The sequence below is a fragment of the Leucopleurus acutus genome (genome assembly GCF_964270905.1).
Source record: "Leucopleurus acutus genome assembly, chromosome: 3".
Taxonomy (NCBI): Eukaryota; Metazoa; Chordata; class Mammalia; order Artiodactyla; family Delphinidae; genus Leucopleurus; species Leucopleurus acutus.
The window spans coordinates 71,291,144-71,297,143 of NC_139145.1; positions in this window are offsets into that span (position 1 = coordinate 71,291,144).

The following is a 6,000-nucleotide window of genomic DNA, read 5'->3' on the forward strand; positions in this document are numbered from 1 at the left end:
AGTAAAAATGCTAATTAGTAGCCTGTATCTGGAGAGAAAAAGCTATTTCTTGATGGGCAAAATTCAAGCTGAGATGGAGACCTCACAGGGCACTAAGATAAACAGGTTAGGTTACATGCTAAGGGGAAGGGATGAGGGATAGAATTGACCAACTCCAGAAAGAGATTCTGGTTTAGTGGAAACACTAAGCTGAGGTCAGAATGTATTAAAGATACTCACAAGACTAAAGTTATAAAAATGCAGACATTTATTGTTAATTGTAGGGCAGAGAGAATAGGGGGAAATAACCTATGTCTTTCTTTTTAACTTGGAGCTGACTTTAGATATGGAATAACTTACATGTTAAGAAATTAGATTTATTTCTAGCCTGTTTACTTTCTGTTTCTGGAAAGACAATGGCTAGAGTGAGGGGCATATTATTAGATGGGCATCCTGAGTACACTGTCCGGAATTTGCACTCATTCTCCCCATAAGTACATATTCATGAGGAAGTGAAGAGTGCTCCTTTGGAATTCCTCATCTGTCAGTTATTACCTACATGATCGTTTTTTCATCCAGTTAAGGAGGGAAAAATAACATATATCTTGTTGGAATGCTGTGAAGTTTAGAAAAGCTGATGCATGGGAAAATACGTGGAAACTAAGCATATAATAATAGCACTCAGTACAAGTTAGAATAATGAGTGAATGGGAGAAGTCAGAAATGAGTCCAGTGCCCATTGCCCACAGGCTAAAATCTATATATTTAGCTGGGAATTCAGTGCCCTGGAAAATCTGCTCTTTTCCACTCTCCAGCCCTTTTTCCTCAACTGCCCTGCTTCAGCCAAACATTCTCTAATACATGTTGAATTTGCCCATCTTTGTGTCTCTGTGTCATTCCCACCACTCTCAGCCTCTATTTGCCAAAATTCTACCCATCTCTCAAGGGTCTCAAATCCCACTGTCTCTAGGAATCTTAGGGGACTCACCCTCTCCTCCTCTAAACCCTGTCTAGATCACTCCGGAAGACATAATCCACCAACCACTTATTGTCCCAGCAGACTGCAAGCTCCTGCAACGCAGGGGCCTCGTATACAGTACCCACCTCTGTACACCACAGACCATGGTGCCTTGCCAAGAGTAGGTGCTGAATAGACTCATGATTGAATGAATGCATGATTTGTCACCCTGCCTCTGTTGTGCTCTTGGACAAAACACTTTGCCTCTTTCAGTCTCAGCTGCCTCAGCTGGGAACAGAGGATAACAGCACGGATGTACACCCCAGGTGTGCTGTGAAGAATAAACCCATGACTGAAAAGCAATTTGAAATGTAAAATGAAATGCTATATATAAATGTTACATAATCAAAATCATTTCCCTCTGTATTATGTTTTATTTGGCTTTATATCTTGGAATCCTTTGTGAGTTTCAGAATTTCACAGATGCAATACCATGCACATTAGCACCTAAATTCTCTTGGGTAGTAAATGATTGTGTGTGTTATAGTGCATGGCTACTTCTCCCTGGTGGACTTACACATGAATTTGTCATAATTTGGGGTATTCATAATAACTAATGATAGAATTCATTTCTAAGGGATCATCCATTTTTCTCCTTCTTTGGCTAGCCAGTTATCATTCCAATATTATTGCCTCAAGGGAACTAACTTCCATTAAACCCAAACCCAGATGATGAGCACACTGTTTAGAAGCCCAAATCTTCTAGGAGCTTACAATCTAAGATCTGGAAATTGGTTTGGAGTTTTGAAGCACTTGTTTTCTATGGCCTTCTTTCTGCCAAACTCTGAATCCCTCATTTGCTTTGCTGTAATGTATGTGCTACCAAGTGCTCACTGTAGCCTGATTTTCTAGGTACCAGGAAAGGCTGTATTAGCCCACTCCACATGAAAGTAAGACAATGGTAGTTTTAAATGATATTTTCTTTCTTAGTATGTTCAAGGAAGAGGTTGCCTATAGAAAACTAAGATTTTTGGAATATCTCCAGTACCTATAAAAAGAGAATTTTGACTTTTACTGCATAGCAGGATACTATTCCTGGAATAGTACTTCCACATAGATAGAAAGTGAGGAAGAGATGGCAGCAACATCATAAGGTAGTCGTGAGGATCAAGTGAATCATTAGATGAAAAGGCTCAGAACAGTGCAGAGCATAAAGTAATTGCTCAATTAATATTAGAGGTTATTATTACTGCAGAGGGCCCACTATCAGCCTGGCCCTGTGCTGAGAGTTTGAGACTCTTGTTTGAGATGCATAACAAGCCAGTAAGAAAAACCTTATCACCTCCACCCCCACTCCATCTGGCTCTGAGAAACTAAGGTACTTGTCCAAGGTCTCAAAGTTAGGAAGCAGTGGAAAGAAAATCCAACCCTTGGTCTATGGTATTTCCAGAGCCCATATTCTTTGTCCTGTTTCTTAGTAGTCTTACTGTTCCTATTTTTTACTTAGGTTGGGAGTCCATTTTTCCTCCCTGAGCACATGAGCCTCCCTTCCCCAATGTCTAATTCCTCAGTGTTACTCATTTTGTTATGAAATTTTTAAATTAAGACTATTTTTCTATTTTTCTATCTTCTGGTGTACTTCTGATCAGTCTGTCTAATTTTTATATCAGGCCATCTTCTCACGATCATTTTAGTCTTTTCATCAGACTTGTACTCACATAGTGGCATCCATTTTTAAGAAGTTTAATGTAGTTTTTCTTCTGGGGCATGTGTGAGGAAATCCCATGTTTCTGTGGAATAGAGGCTTCCCTTCCCCACCCATTTCTGTTATCATATTTTTTACTTAGTTGAGTCTGTAGCAATATAACTCTCATATGGAACAGTGGCATTTTCATTCAAATACGATAAGCTGTCATTGTTTTGTGGGTGGTATCACCCTGGCCACAGATATTGTGCCAGAGTACTCTCTTACAAAAATATCTCCTAGTTGTGGTGTACAAACTAACACCATACTTTAGTTTGCCAAAAACACCTACATGATATTTTGTAGTCTATATTACAATTAATATTTCAAAGTCCCTTATCATTAGTTATCTCTCCACTGTAGTTTCACAGGTGGGAAACTAAGGTATGGGGACTGTTAACGGCTTGCCCAAGGTCTCATAATGAACACAGAGCATAGCTGGTATTAGAATCTGCTACTTCTGACTGCATTTCTTTGCTCAACCTGTTCAAATTCTGAATAATTTTCCAAGCTGAATATATGTTAGGAGAGGTGGTAGACATGGGAAAGGGGGAAAATACTTTTCACTTAAGTAAAGCTTCTGAAACATTTGGTAATCAAAGAATAAGGATTGTAAGGGCGGTTTTCCCTCATTTCCATTCTTAGAATGAAAGGACAGTAATCCATTGAGATTAAAATGAACAGAAATTGTAAGTGTAAAAAGGAATTCTTCAGCCCCACCATTTTCCAGTTTCAACATCATTTTGTTCTCCATTTCAGCAGTTGGTACATTTACAGTGCTGTGTCACCATCATTATGGTGTCCGCCTTAAGCAGATAAACACAGTGGATTCTGCCACTGCTGTTTTACGACCAAGGAGGCAAGGGTGAACAGAGGTTAAGTGGCTGCCAGGAGCGCTCACCACAGCAGCCACTCAGATTAGAACCCACAGCTCCTATCAGTCACACCCTATTGAAATTTAGAAGGTCCCAAAATATCCTTTCAGTGTGAGAGGTGGATGACAGTGCCTGAAGGCAAATTTGCTCACCATCCACAAAGGGACCAGCCTTGCTTCCATGGTCCCACCTCAATCTTCTCATTCCCAAGCCATACCATAAACTTCCTCATTCCTTTGAGGGAAAGAACATTTCTTTTGGTGAAACTAAACAAGTGATTTCCAGGTCCAGATTTCCATGTTTTTTTGTTTGTCTAATACAGATAGGACCATAGTGAGTCCTTGTACAAGTAACAGGTCTAATTTTCCCTTGTAGAATATGGGGATGGCCCAAACTCAAGAGATCATTAGGGGGACTGGCAACAAATGGAGTAAGTCTGTGCCTGAGTGATAAGCTCCTGTCAAATACAATTACAACAGAACATGGTGTGGAAATAGGAATTGTAATCTACAGTCTTCCAATGTCATCCATTCTATAAGGGAAAATGAGACCAGTTGCTTGTCCAGGAACCCATGACAGTAATGTCTGTATGAAACAAACAGAAAATCTTGGAAATTGGGACATGGAAGTCACTTGCTTAGTTGTAACTTATTTCCTAAAAAGAAACTTCCTATTTCCTTTTTTTTTTTTAATTAATTTATTTATTTATTTTTGGCTGTGTTGGGTCTTTGTTGCTACGTGCGGGCTTTCTGTAGTTGCGGCGAGTGGGGGCTACTCTTCGTTGCGGTGCACGGGCTTCTCATTGCGGTGGCTTCTCTTGTTGCGGAGCATGGCCTCTAGGCACATGGGCTCAGTAGTTGTGGCTCGCAGGCTCTAGAGTGCAGGCTCAGTAGTTGTGGCGCATGGGTTTAGTTGCTCCGTGGCATGTGGGATCTTCCTGGACCAGGGCTTGAACCCGTGTCTCCTGCATTGGCAGGCGGATTCTTAACCACTGAGCCACCAGGGAAGTCCCCTATTTCCTTTTTTCATCATTTAACATAAATACTACATCAAGTACAGTCAACAGCCAATGTTTGACTCCTATTACCAAGGTGATTTTTAAAATAATCATTAGCATCTGTGAAAAACCTTCACAGGGTGTTAATATGGTAAACACTGTTGGCAAACTCCTTCTCCAGTCATATCTAGGAGTGGGAAAAAAAATCCAAGGAAATACATTTTTCCTCTATCCCCCATCCTGTCTTCAGCATAGAGAGACTTAGTATATATTCCATTCATGTGGTCTACATCTAATTCCTTGTGGGCAAAGGCCATTCTCCCAGGCCACTCCACGGCATGCTAAGCAACTGTTGGAATTAGATGGAATGGTCTTCCTTGCCTGTACCAGTCCTTTGGTTCATTAGATGAGGAAAGGTTTAAATATGCACAATTTCTGCATCACTAATCAATCTTTCAGGGTCTAATAAGGACTGTCCAGACCCTGATTTTCTTGCCCACCTGACTGTCTGCTTTTCCCCATTGAGACAGGGAGCTGAGGTGACACAATTGAAACTGACTCCAAGCCAGAGCTCACCTCAGAGATCCAGGCTTCCCTGCTAGAGGGGCCATTTCACTACTTTTCAGCCATGGGACTTTTGCCTTCCTTCTGCCAATGACCCTCATCAGAACCTGCTCATGAGAGGTGGGCTACCTATGACGCAGGTCCTTATGGGGGCCAGGCAGCCACTAAAATAACACCTGTGGAGGTCCATACTCCCTCGTATATGATAGTCTGAATAGTTACCCATACTGAGAGACTAAAACCTTTAGGATTTCTGGGATCTGAGGCAGACAATGGTCAGTGGTGTCAGGGCACCAGGCTTGACCCCTCGCCTGCCATGCACATCTTCATTTTACTAACATGGGTTGGGTGTCTACCTGTGGCAGGTGCAGTTCTAGGCACACAGAGACCGCTCCCACGCCCAGTCTACAGTCGAGGGCTTGCTAACATTCTAGGCCTCAGTCTGGAAAGCAACACCCAGCTCCGCTCTTTGACTCTTGATACCCCCAGCTCCCTATGTATGTGTGCTGCAGCCAAGGTAAGGGCTTAAACCCCGGCTGAAGAGCTGATCCGCCGACAAAACGAGCAGCAGCGACCGGAACGGCCAGGAAGGACAGAGCCCCCAAAGCCTTCCTTCGGGGCCACTCAGCCACGACTGACCCAGCGAGCTCAGGCTGCCCCCAGGCCCGCCACTACGGGGGTCTCTAAGCTAGGCCCAGGGGCTGCCGAAGTGGAGGGTGCGAGGGCGTGCAGAGTGCGACGGCCGGGGCTGGCTCTGCGGTGTTCCAGTCCGCGAAGACGATCCTGGTCCGTCCGGCAGGCCCCAGGGACAGCGGCAGGGGGAGTCACCGCTGGGGATGCCATCCCGCCGGGCAGCCCGACCGTCCAGCGCCTGTGCCTCCCT